We start from the raw sequence: 13,215 nt of genomic DNA, 5'->3' as shown, positions 1-13,215 counted from the left end.
TATGTGATTATAAATGATATATGTAAATTCTAGGGCAATTCATATAAAGACAAACTGAACAAAGGCAGTCGAGCTGTCTTTTCCTCTTACTGCCAATTGGAAATGAAAAGAATTGCAGCAGTAACCTTGGGTCTAGAGGAAACCACACATTAAAGGCAGAGATAACTCATCTTGAAACAGAGCCACTTACCCATGCTAGAACCTTTGAATTGTTACGTATGTGGATTGGTGGGGGAGGACTTTGTAAATTCAGTCCATGATACCAGACAGCTTAGAATAAACACTAACCTAACCAACACATGGGCAATTTCAATGAGAGAATTGATGCAAAATTGTCAGTAAAATTAAATCATGTTTGCAGTGGTCTCTGTTGGATTTTTTGCCACAGTAAAGTCTTGGGATAAAGCAAAGCAGACATTCAGGATACTTTTACATATACATGAAAGACAATTTTTAATGAGTTGTGTGTGTGTGTGTGTGTGTGTGTGTGTGTGCACATTGAAAATACTTAAGAATGTATAGTGCCTTAAAAATACTTTTGAAAGTTATGTTCTCCCCACAAAAACGTAGGTTGAAATAACTCATATCTCAAACCATCAAGACCAAAACTATACATTTGAAACTATTAGCAAATCAAGATATGTGGATTTGACTTGCTACTGACTCTCTGTTGCCAAGTCCAAATGTTTTTTCTGAAACATTCTTTTCAGATAGACACAAAAATTTATCAGTCTTTGTAACAGATGTTTGTGTTTTATGTGTAAAGTATCATCGAATCCAGTCTCATTGCTATCTGGGGGAACCTCCATTTTGAGTAGTATGGTTGAAGGCAGCATTCATTCTCCCACTATAAGAACCAAGAGTAATGGACCCTATTTCTCTTCACTTCCAGGCAGCCAGAGGTCTCTAGCTGGCTACAACACCTTAGGATTTTGACTCATTTCTATTGATATGAAGACAAAGGATAAACTAGAATTCAACCCAAGCCTCCCTCAAAATGACCAAATCTACCAATCATATACAAGCCCTAACCCTTCTCCATGCCTCTTCTGATTCCCAAACACTGATCAATAAACTCCTATATCTTTAACCTCTTTCCTGAACATTCCTTGATTTCCTTGTCTTACCTAACAGCTAAGATCCCCTTAGAATGCCTCCCTTAAAAACAACACTTAGGGGGCTGGGGAGATAGCTCAGCTGGTAGAGCGCTTGTTTCGCAAGCGCAAGGCCCTGAGTTCGATCCCCAGTACCAAAAAAAAAAAAAAAAAAATAACACTTAGGGGAGCATTTTTCCTCTCCTAAAGTTCATGTACCTCAGGACCAAGAGTTGACTTTCACATTCTCCCAAGTCCCTCACAATTTACTCCACCAGGATTCCAAACACGACACTTTGAAATCTTCTTCCAGGGTTACAAGTGACTTCCTTGTCACCAAGTCTGTAGTTATTTCTCTGTACTCACTTTTCTTCTGTCTCTCAGCATCATTCAAAGCACAGTAGACCATAACACCAGAAGCACTGCAAAAGATTAAAAACTATGCTTCAAGTAGTGCCACTAAGGAAGTGAAAAGACAGCCCACAGAATGAAAGAAAATGCTCACAAATCATATATCTGGTAAGGAACTTACATCTCTAAGTCGCAAACATTTTCAACACATTTTCCATATACATATTCTTACAATTACACAATAAAAGACAAATAACTCAATCAAAAACTAGCAAAGGGCCAGACATGGTGGTGTATACCTGTAATCCCAGCAACTCAGGAGGATGAGGCAAGAGGATTACAAGTTCAAAGTCAGTCTCAGCAACTTAGTGAGACACTCAACAATTTAATGAGACCCTGCCACAAAATAAAAACTTAAAAAGGACTGAGGATGTAACTTAGTGGTAAAGCACCACTGGGTTCAATCCCCAGTACCAAATTTTTTTTTTAAATCAACAGGAATATAAATAGACATCTCTCCAAAGAAGATTTACCAATAGCCAATAAGCACATGAAAAGATGCCCAGCATCATCAGTCCTCAGGGAGATGCAAACCAAAACCACAATGAGATACCTCTCTACACCAACCAGGGTAGACATAATCAAAAAGACAGGCAATAACAAGTGTTCGGGTTCTTTGTATTTTTGGTGTAAAGTTTTGTAAGTGCTTTATAAATTTTGGAGATAAGTGCTCTATCTGAAGTGCATGTGGAAAAGATTTTCTCCACTCTATGGTCTCTCCTTTCACATTATTGATTGTTTCCTTTGCTGAGAAAAAGCTTTTTAGTTTGAGTCCATCCCATTTATTGATTCTTGCTTTGATTTCTTGTGCTTTGGGAGTCTTATTAAGAAAGTCTGATCCTAAGCCAACATGATGAAGATTCAAGCCTACTTTGTCTTCTATTTGGTGCAGGTCTCTGGTCTAATTCCATTTCGAGTTGAGTTTTGTGAAGGGTGAGAGATAGAGGTTTAATTTCATTTTAGTGCATTTGGATTTCCAGTTTTCCCAGTGCCATTTGTTGAACAGGCTATCTTTTCTCCATTGTATGTTTTTGGCTCCTTTGTCTAGTATGAGGTGACTATATTTATGTGGTTTTGTCTCCATATCTTCTATTCTATTCCATTGGTCTACCTATTTTGGTGCCAATATCATGCTGTTTTTGTTACTATTGCTCTGTAATATAGTTTAAAGTCTGGTACTGTGATACCTCCTGTTTCACTTTTCCTGCTCAGGATTGTTTTGGCTATTTGAGGTCTCTTATTTTTCCAGATGAAGTTCATGATTGCTTTCTCTATTTCTATGAGGAATGTCATTGGGGTTTTAATTGGAATTGCATTGAATCTGTATAGTGCCTTTGGTAGAATGTCCATTTTGACAATATTAATTCTGCTTATCCAATAACATGGGAGATCTTTCCATCTTCTAAGGTTTTCTTTAATTTCTTTCTTTAGTGTTCTGTAGTTTTCTTTGTAGAGGTCTTTCACCTCTTTTGTTAGATTGATTCCTGAGTATTTTATTTTATTTTTTTGAAGCTATTGTGAATGGAGTGTTTTTTCTAATTTCTCTTTCAGAGGATTCATCATTTATGAATAAAAATGCATTAGATTTATGAGTGTTGATTTTATATCCTGCTACTTTGCTGAATCCATTTATTAGTTCTAGAAGTTTTCAAGTGGAGTTTTTTGGATCCTTTAAATATAGAATCATGTCATCAGCAAATAGTGATAGCTTGAGTTCTTCTTTTCCTATTCATATTCCTTTAATTTCTTTGGTCTGTCTAATTGCTCTGGCTAGTGTTTCAAGGACAATGTTAAATAGAAAGAAGACATATGGGTGATTAATAAATATATGAAAAAGTGTTCAACATCTCTAGTAATTAGAGAAATGCAAATTAAAACAACTCTAAGATTTCATCTTACTCTAATTAGAATGGCTATTACTAAGAACACAAGCAATAATAGGTGTTAGCATGGATGTGGGGGAAAGGGCACCCTTGTACATTGCTGGAGTTGCAAATTGGTGCAGCCACTCTGGAAAACATTATGGAGATTCGTCAGAAAACTTGGAATGGTCCCACCTTTTGACCCAGCTATCCCATTCCTTGGCCTATATTCAAAGGACATAAATTAGCATACTATAGTGATGCGGCCACATCAATGTTTATAGCAGCTCAATTCACAATAGCTAGAAAGTGGAACCAAACTAGATGCCCTTCAACAGATGAATGCATAAAGACACTGTGGTATATCTACACAATGAAATATTATTCAGTCATAAAGAAGAATAATATTATGGCATTTGCAGGTAAATGGATGAAATTGGAGACCATCATGCTAAGTGAAATAACCCAATCCCCCAAAACCAAAGGCCAAATGTTTTCCCTGATAAGTGGATGATGATATATAATGGGGGTGGGGGGGTGAGAGAAGAATGGAGGAACTTTAGATTTTGTAGAAGGAAATGAGGGAGGTATGAAAAATGGTGGAATGAGACAGACATCATTACCCTATGATTACATGTATGATTACATTACATTGTGTAATCCTCATTACATGTATGATTACACAAATGGTATGAATCTGCATTATGTACAACCATAGAAACAAAATGATATACCCCATTTGTGTACAATGAATCAAAATGCAGTCTGTAAAAAATTAAAAATTTAAAAATTTAAAAAAACAAGTGTTGACAAGGATGTGGGGAAAACACGACCAGTATATCTTGCTGGTGGAAAGAATGCAAAATAGTAAAGCCATTTTGGAAAAAAACCTGGAAGTTCTTCAAGTGGTTAAGAGTGAAGTTACTATATGACTCGGCAATTCTACAAAGCATGTATCCGAGAGTACTAAAAATATATATCCACACAAAATCATATTCATGAATGTTTATAGAAGTGTTATTTATAATAGCCAAAAGTATAAAGAACCCAAATGTTAATCAATTGATGATTAATAATAAAAATGTGGTATGTTTTTATGATGGAATATTATTTGGTAATAATAAGGAATAAAACACTACTGATAATGTCACAATATAAGGAATCTTGAACACATAAGTGAAAGAAGGTAGTCACAGAGGACCACTTATTGTAAGTTTCCATTTATACAGACTGTCTGTAATGGGCAAGTGCATTAAAAAACTTAAAGTATAGTAGAGGTTGCCAGGAACTGGAGGAAGATAGAATGAGGAATGACTGCTAGTGGATACAAGGTTTCTGTTTGGGGGAGGGATATAAAATGTTCTGGAATTAGTGGTGAGAGATGCACAGGTCTCTGAATTAAACACTTTAAGCATCCTAATACCTGATACAATGTAAATGCTTTGGAAACAGTTATTACACTGTATTGTTTAAGGAATAACAAGGAAGAGTCTGTACATGTTCAGAAAAAAACAATTTTTTTTTCAAATATTTAAATCCACAAATTTAGTGGAACCCACAACAGCAGAGGGCCAACTGTGTTTAAAATTGGCAGAGATTACAACCCAGAACCCCACGCCCACTGTTAAACATTTACCAGCACGTGGTTCTTTGTATCATCTTTCCAACATTTTTGTAAATGTGTGATTATTTCAAAATTTATTAGATAAAAAAGAGAAAGATTCTTTTAAGCAAGGCTAGCAATAAATGCATAACGAGCATTCACGTGGTGTTTTATAGTTAATAGGACCAGTTCTCAAAAAAATATGAACTTTATGCCATATGAATGGTGTACTTACAAAGTTGTTATTTAAAAATATCCCACAGATGACCTACTCATTCTTCTGGAAGCACTCTGGCTTCCAGGATACCACACTTTCCTAGTTTTCTTCCTTTCTCTCTGGTAGCTCCTTCTCAGTCTTGGCAGGTTCTGCACCCTCTCCCAGGTCTCTGACATTAGGCACCCAAGTTCAACCTAACCCTTCTCCTTTGGTTCTTCTCCCTCCCTAAATGACTTCTTCCCATTTCCATAGTATCTTATGGTATTTTTATGCTAACGTTTACATTTTTTTTTTAGTTCAAGCTTCTTTATCCATTAACATAATATTTCCAGCTGAATGTCTTAAAAGTATTTCAATTTAGTGTGTCCAAAACCAAACTCAAGGAAATTGAGGGTTAAACTACAGTTTAGGATAGCAATTAGGAGTTAGAATAAATGACCAAGGGTAAAGAAGAAAATAAAAGGATGCTCTATAGAAATAGACAAACTATGGATGGGAGAGTCAAGCCCTGAAATCACTGACTCAATACATGAGTGTTCTAGGGACATCTGATAAGACCATAGGTGCTGAAAGATTGAATACCTGCCAGATGTAGCCTTTACCATACTGGCTTCATAATAAAATGCTCAATAAAATCATCTCTAATCCGTAGAGAAGACACAGAAATGCAGACTCAGTCTTAGGACACAAAAATCACCTGGACCAGGTCTGATATTTGTAAACAGGCTCTTGGGACATGGCTGCATGTTTTAGCCTGGGTGTCCAGAAAACACTCTGAGAAAGAGATTTGTGTATAGGATTTTTATTGGGGAACTCTGAAACTTTGTGAGGGGTGAGGCAAACTAGGTTAGGCAGAGGGAGAAATTGAACTGAGATGCATTTGACAGACTCAGCTGATCCCACTCTGAACCTGGAGCAGAGGTGGCCTTTCACAGTGGTCTCATTTTGAGAGGAGAGGGCAGGCGTTTTACTCCTGCATTGATCTGTCATTGGATGGCTGCTGTTGGGGGAGAAAGAGGAACGGAAGCAGGGGGTGTGTAACCCCGAATGAAGCAGCTCCTTTTGGCCAAGAACAATTTCTGAGGGCAGTAGGGAAGGCAGGGCACATCTGTGAGCTGTTTGTGCCAACAATCTTGACCACTAACACCTCAGTTCTGAAGGGGACCTGAGTCAGATATGGCAGTTCTACCGTTCTGCCTATATAACTGCCACTATCACACCATATCACTGTAGCTGTCACCAACCATCACATCAAAGTAAGCAATGCAGGCCTCAGAATTCCCTGATGCTCACTTATTATTGACTGGACAAAAGAGAAAGGGGCCTCATTTGTTCCTTTTGACTTAAAGCAAGAATGGAAATGTTTGGATCCTCACCAACTGGTTTTAGAAAATTATTTTTTGGTTATGGAGCTGTAACAGACAATAAATAGGTACTCAACCACTGCTGTCTTGACAATTGGACCATAAGTACTTTGCAGGGCAATCACGGGACCCCACACTGAAATTTCATATGCAATGAATGAAACACTCTACCTAGGAAGAGAAATGACAGCAGATGGTAAGGTCAGCTTGTTAGCTCTATTTATCTAATTAAAGCCTTTACATATACTGTCAGGTAAAAATCAGCTGTCAAAAAGTCCACCTGGTCATAATTGATCATCATTAATAAGTCTGTTCTAGCCATTGCTGCCAAATCTTAGTTATGATCACATAATCTCAATTAATTAAAAATACAACTCAGATAACTGAGCTTGGTTTTACTTTCCCAAATTAGAATGCAACGATGACTGACAATGAAGAGGGGAACAAAGTGTGTCCGCAATATTACTATATCTAGACTCTAGAGTCAGGCACCACCAGCAATAGGGAGCTGTGATCAGGCTTCTCTGCTCAGGTTGAATTTGATTATGACGTGTACTGTGGGTGCAGCAAAATATTGATGAAAACAAATGAGTCTGAACTTCTTAGTTGCCCTTTGAAACTAAATTCAGTTTGGGGCATTGTCTTGACCTTTACTTGAGACATCTTCATCTGAAATATCAATTTGCATAAATCCATTGAGTAAAATTACTCTTGACTTTTCAAGAGACAAGCCTGATTCCTGCTCACTCTTCAGAGAAGTAAGGAAGACTGATGAAGAATTTTCATTTGAAAGGAGTTGGAAACACCAAAGAATTACAGTTCATCAATTTTTTGGTACCAGGGAGGGAACCCAGGGACACTTAACCACTGAGCCACATCCCCAGATCTTCTTTTTTCTTTTCTTTCTTTCTTTTTTTGCTATTTTATTTTGGGACAGTCTCCCTAAGTTGATTAGGGCCTTGCTAAGTGACTGAGGTTGACTTTGAAATTGCAGTCCTCCTGCCTCAACCTCCCCAGTGCTGGGATTGCAAGTGTTTAAAAATATGAAATAATTGCTGAAGTTTTTTGGTACAGCTTCTCTATATTTCTACATGACCCATATGCATGTTTACAAAGGACGTCACTAGCACAATAGAGCAAAAACAAAATATATATGTCCTTCATACCAAAACTCTAGACTATATATTTTCTAACACATCCCTAAGTCTTTTACATATATATCAATATATGAACATAATTATATGTATATTACAATGTGTTTTTTCTTAGGAGCATGCCAACCAAACTTTTCTTAAAAGCTACTTAAGCAGTTGAAGCAAAGGGTCAGATACTAATGCAAATTAGCATGGATGTTGCACCTATTCATTAATATATAGTCCATCAAAATTTTCAGACAGGAAGGAACTAAAAAGAAATATAAAGAAAAGGGAGATGATATAAGGGTAATATGCTTAGAAGCATGAGCCAGTTTCTAAGGTAGGCAAAACTCCCTTTGAAGTTGAAAAAGAGTTTTACTTACCTAAGAAGCAAAAGATTTAGTTCCCAAGGAAGATTATATGAAATGATGTTAGTTTAAATTAGCTCTCAGTAAGTAGAGAGTAGATGTGCCTATAATTGGCTTTGTCGTATAAAATCATACCAACTTAGACCTTAGAGCTCTTTAGATTAAATTTTGTCGTGAAGGAAATTTCTCAGCCTCTGGGCCAGTTTTAACCCTGTTGGGATGGTTTTGATATTCCCAGTGAAAGTTTCACTGAGAATGACAAATGCTCAAGTAAAATATCAAAATTTACCTAACATTTTCCAAAAAGTGCTTCAAAGATATAGCATGTGAAACAAATCTTCCTGTCACTTTTAAATTATTTATTTACTTATTTATGTTTTGATTACTCTACGGAAGCAAATTTGAAATGCTCAAATAAGTGGCTTTGCTCTTTATTAATTGACTTCAGTGTTACAACTTAGGAACTGAGTATTGCCTATTTTTTTAAACAAGTGGGATGTTTAAGAGAGAAATGTAATTAAAATAGAGCTCTGACATTAACATGTTTGAAAAAATCACAATTTTGACTTATTAACAATGACCTTAGAAGTTTGTGATGTAAATTGAAGCTTTGCTAAGATGTAAATGTGAATTCCATGAACTTCAAGTCACCACATTTATATCTGAGCTTATAGCCCACACCCATGCAAAATCTCTATCTCAAGTCAACCTTCTATGTTCTTCATAATTGTAATTAATTCAAATCCAACATTTATTTGGCAATTACTCTCTGTCAAGTACTGTGATCAAACTTTCTTGTACTCTGGCTTGTCAATAATGCCTTAAGGAGAAAGTTTCATTATGATCTCCATAGTAGTTTTCCATCATGAAATACCCGAGGCAATTAACTTACAAACATAAAAGGTTTATTTTGGCTCCCTGTTCTGGAGTTTTCAGGTCAAGACTGGGCACCCTCATCCCTTTTGTCCTTTGGTAAGGGTGGCCCATCAGGGTAGGAGCATGTGACCGAGCAATCCATTCACTTTTGTCACATACCAGGAAGCAGAGGAAGAGACTCAAAAACTGGGATCTCCCTGTCACTTTCAAAGTCCCCAGTGACTGAAGGACCTTCCACAAAGCCCCACCCCTTAAAGGTCCACAGGACTTTCCAATACTACTATCCTGGGGACAAAACCTTTACCACACAAAACTTTGTGGGACACTATAGTGAACCATTGCAATTTCTATTTTTCAAATTAGGAAAATGGGGTGTGAGAGGAGTTGGGTTGTGGCTCAGTGGTAGAGTGCTTGCCTAGTATGTGTGAGACACAGGTCTGATTCTCAGCACCACATGTAAATAATAAAATAAAGGTCCATTAACATCTAAAAAAAAAATTTTTTTTTAAATGGGTGTGAGAAAGTCAAGTAATTTGCCCAATGTCACTCAGCTGTGTAAAAGGCAGATTCAATCCCAGCATTCCCACTCCTGGGCCTGTGCTTTTTTTCCCCCCACTTTACTTCTGCCACTGCACACAGAATCACATATGACACAACTCAGTGCTGCATAAAGTATGCTTCTGTATTACCCACAACCATTAAACAAGAATAAAGTTTTTAGTGAAAGTTAAAATTTTGGAAAAATGTGACCCAGGAGGAAGTCAGTTATCTGTACATTCCTGTAGCTTCAATCTTTTAAAGAAAAAAATTTTTAAGTTGTCAATGGATCTTTTAATTTTATTTCTTTACATGCGGTGCTGAGTTTCAAACCCAGGGCCTCACATATGCCAGGCAATCACTCTACCACCGAGCCACAACTCCAGCCTAATATAGGTTCAATATTGAGGGCAGGCAAAGACCTCAGGAAGAGTCTTCACAAATGTCAAGGGTATGTTATATGTAATTTAGGTTTTTTAAAAATTGTTTTAGATTCGAGTGGTATTTTTAAAGAAATGCCCAGTAAAAGTGGTTAATTTTTCTTCCGGTATGGAAAAAAGAAGTAGAAATTATCAGGAAAATTCATTTACATACATTAACTCATTTCCAATAATGCAAATATAAAAATACCACTAAAATTTGTGCTTATTGATTAAGAATGGGAAAACATGAAGATATGTCTATGGTCCTCAGCTTTATTTTATTCAGTATTTTCATTTGGTTGAAGTGCTAGCAAACAACTCTTTGACCTTTGTCCTGTGATGTGAATTAGTGTTAGTTAAGCAGGCAGCACCATACTCCTAAGCTGCTGAGTCTGAACTATGTCTAACACACACAGCTGAATTAACAGTTCCTGCCCCATCATTGCTTATCTATAGGATAATGACTAAATAAGAAGTGACTTGTAAGTATACTGTTGGTCCAATTTAGTCATTAAGGTGACTGAAAAAGCAGAACAATTGTGCAGATATAATCAATTGCTTGTCAGCTGGTGGCTGATAGGGAAGAAAGAGCCAAATCAAGAGAGTAGGCCCATTTGGCCATATGTGAGATGTAGCTGAACTTTCATTTTGTCTATTGATTTATTTTGTTCTCTAGGCAAGGGCAAAGAAAATTGGGCAAAAACCAAATTTTAGAAATTGGACCAATTCAGACCTGAAAATGAGTAATTTGTCCTTACCTTGGACTTTATCAGTGACCAAGAGAGACAGAATATCTCCAATACCTTGCAAACGGACAAATATACAAAGGAAAGGCAGGTAACTGTAGGGGACCAAAGCAATGGTAGTGGAGATGAAAATCTGCCGCACTTGGAAACTCCCAACTATAGATGCCTCCAGTTACTTGACTAAAATCAAGTATAGTGGAAACATGTTTATATTTTATTCAAGTTTACAAAGTCCTTTCACACACATTAACAATCTTCACAAAAATATCAAAGGATGGGGAGTGATATTGCTCAAATTATATTGTTATATAGCATACATGTACAAATATGTAACAAAAATCCCATCATTATGTACAACTGTAATGCACCAATTAAAAAAAGTGGGAAAAAAATAAAGATAATGAGAATGGGCATTAAAAAAACACCAAAGGAGTAAAGATATTGCTTTTTAATTTACATAAAAAGAACTGGGGGCTGGGGATATAACTCAGTTGGTAAAGTGCATGCCTTGGGTTCAATCCCTAGCACCCCGCCTCCTGAAAAAAAAAAAAAAAAAAAGAAAAAAAGAACTGGGGCTTACAAACAAAGGAGAGGAATAGGAGATAAAACCAACAGTAACAAGGTGTCCGTGAATCTGTCATAAGACTTCTATGATACATGACTGTGTATCTTACACATTAATTCTTATAACAACTCCATGAGTTAGAGATTTTTTGGAAAACATCTGGGGTCTCCACTCATCTCATTAGCTGCTCCATTCCTCTAAGCTCTAACTCGTACCTATCTAGGCAAACCCTCAAACCACATTTCACCACATGCCACTGAGCACTGACCATGCAGAGTGGGCATGAACACCTGGTCCAAGCTCAGTCAATCAAGACTTTCCATCAGGAATTTAGATATTTGGCAATGGTTGTAAGCTTGCACATTAACCTGGGAGGTAGCACTGCATGTGGAAAAGGCAAGGACACTTACCTGCAGAGAAAACAATAAAGCTAAGGGACTCTTTATGAGTATAAAAAGACCATGTGGCCCCAGAGATTAAGAGATTTGGAAATAAAAATGTAGTGAGAAATTGAGAATGCCTAATCTCTTTCTCAGTCCAGATCCCATCAGGTTTGATTGTACTTCCTGCCCTTAAATTTTGTGAAATATTTCTGCTAAAACTTAAGATTTATTTCACATTTTTTTCTTATTCTAATTTGAAGTGGGTTTCTATGATTCACAAATACAGGAACCTGGTTTACCAAGCGGAAGGTTACATGGCCCCACCTGCAGAGGCCAGAAAGTCACCATGTCAGGGCACCATGTTGATGCTCACACAGAGATCTTTAAAGAAGATTGAAATATTTTCCCCAAGTACTGAGTCACAGCTAATATTCATCACAGAGCAGAAAATGAATAGAGGGTGTCCTTGTTGACACTTCAGTGTTTAATGTAGAATCATTTGTTAATTTAATTGATCAGCATTGTCATTGAGTCAATGAGACTCAGAACTGGAAGAGATCTTTCTATGATATTCCTAGCAGATGGTCGCCAGCCACTATGACTTGACTAACACTCCATGCCCCCAGCCCCCATGAGACATCATATTCTCTCACTCAGGAGCTCTGTGGCACTTGGGTGAAGTCAAAGACTTGCTACATTAGCCTTTGCATCCTTGTTCTTTGGAACACCAAGTCTCTCTCTTCCCAAGGACAATTCTTCATGTGTTTAAAGAGAGCTTAGTCTGCTTTGTATCAGACTGAACATTCCTTCCCACTTCCTATATGTGATGGATTCAGATCACTTATGTTATGGTTTATACGTGGTATCCCCCAAAAGCTCACATGCGAGATAATGCATGAAGGTTTGGAGGAGAAATGATCGGGTTATAGTCTTAACCTAGTCAGTGAGTTAATCCCTGATTAACTGAGTAGTAACTGGAGGCAGGTGGGATGTGGCTGGAGGAAGTGGTTCATTGGGGGTGTGGCTATGGGGTATAAATTTTGTGTCTGTAGAGCGGAGTCTCTCTCTGCTTCCTGATCATGATGCCAGCTGCTTCTCTCCGCAACACACTCCACCATGATGTTCAGTCTTATCTCGAGCCCCAAGGAATGGAGCCTACTGTCTAGGATGGAGACCTCTGAAACCATAAGCCCTCAAATAAAATTTTCCTCCTTTAAAATTGTTCTGGTCAAATATTTTAGTCACAGCAATGAAATAGCTGACTAAAACAACTTACTACACTGAGACAGGCTCCAGCAGTGGTTCCCCGCCACAGTGTGCTCTGAGGGGATCTGAGGCATCATATCTAATTGAACACAATTTAGGGAAAGACTATTGTTTATAATGATCTGATATATGTATCTTAGAATACACTAACCAATTTTTTAATGTACTGGTTTTATTTACCTATTATGTATCCATTTTTATTATGGTACACATAACATGATTCTACCTTCTTAAAATTTTAAGTGTGCATTACAGTATTGTTAACTAGAAGCAAAATGTTGTATGGTAGACCTTTAACTTTTTATCTTGCAGGATTGAAACCTATTGAACAACAACTCCCTAGCAAACACCATTCTACTTTCTGC

The sequence above is a fragment of the Sciurus carolinensis genome, chromosome 8, assembly GCF_902686445.1.
Source record: "Sciurus carolinensis chromosome 8, mSciCar1.2, whole genome shotgun sequence".
Taxonomy (NCBI): Eukaryota; Metazoa; Chordata; class Mammalia; order Rodentia; family Sciuridae; genus Sciurus; species Sciurus carolinensis.
This window is presented reverse-complemented; position numbering follows the sequence as displayed.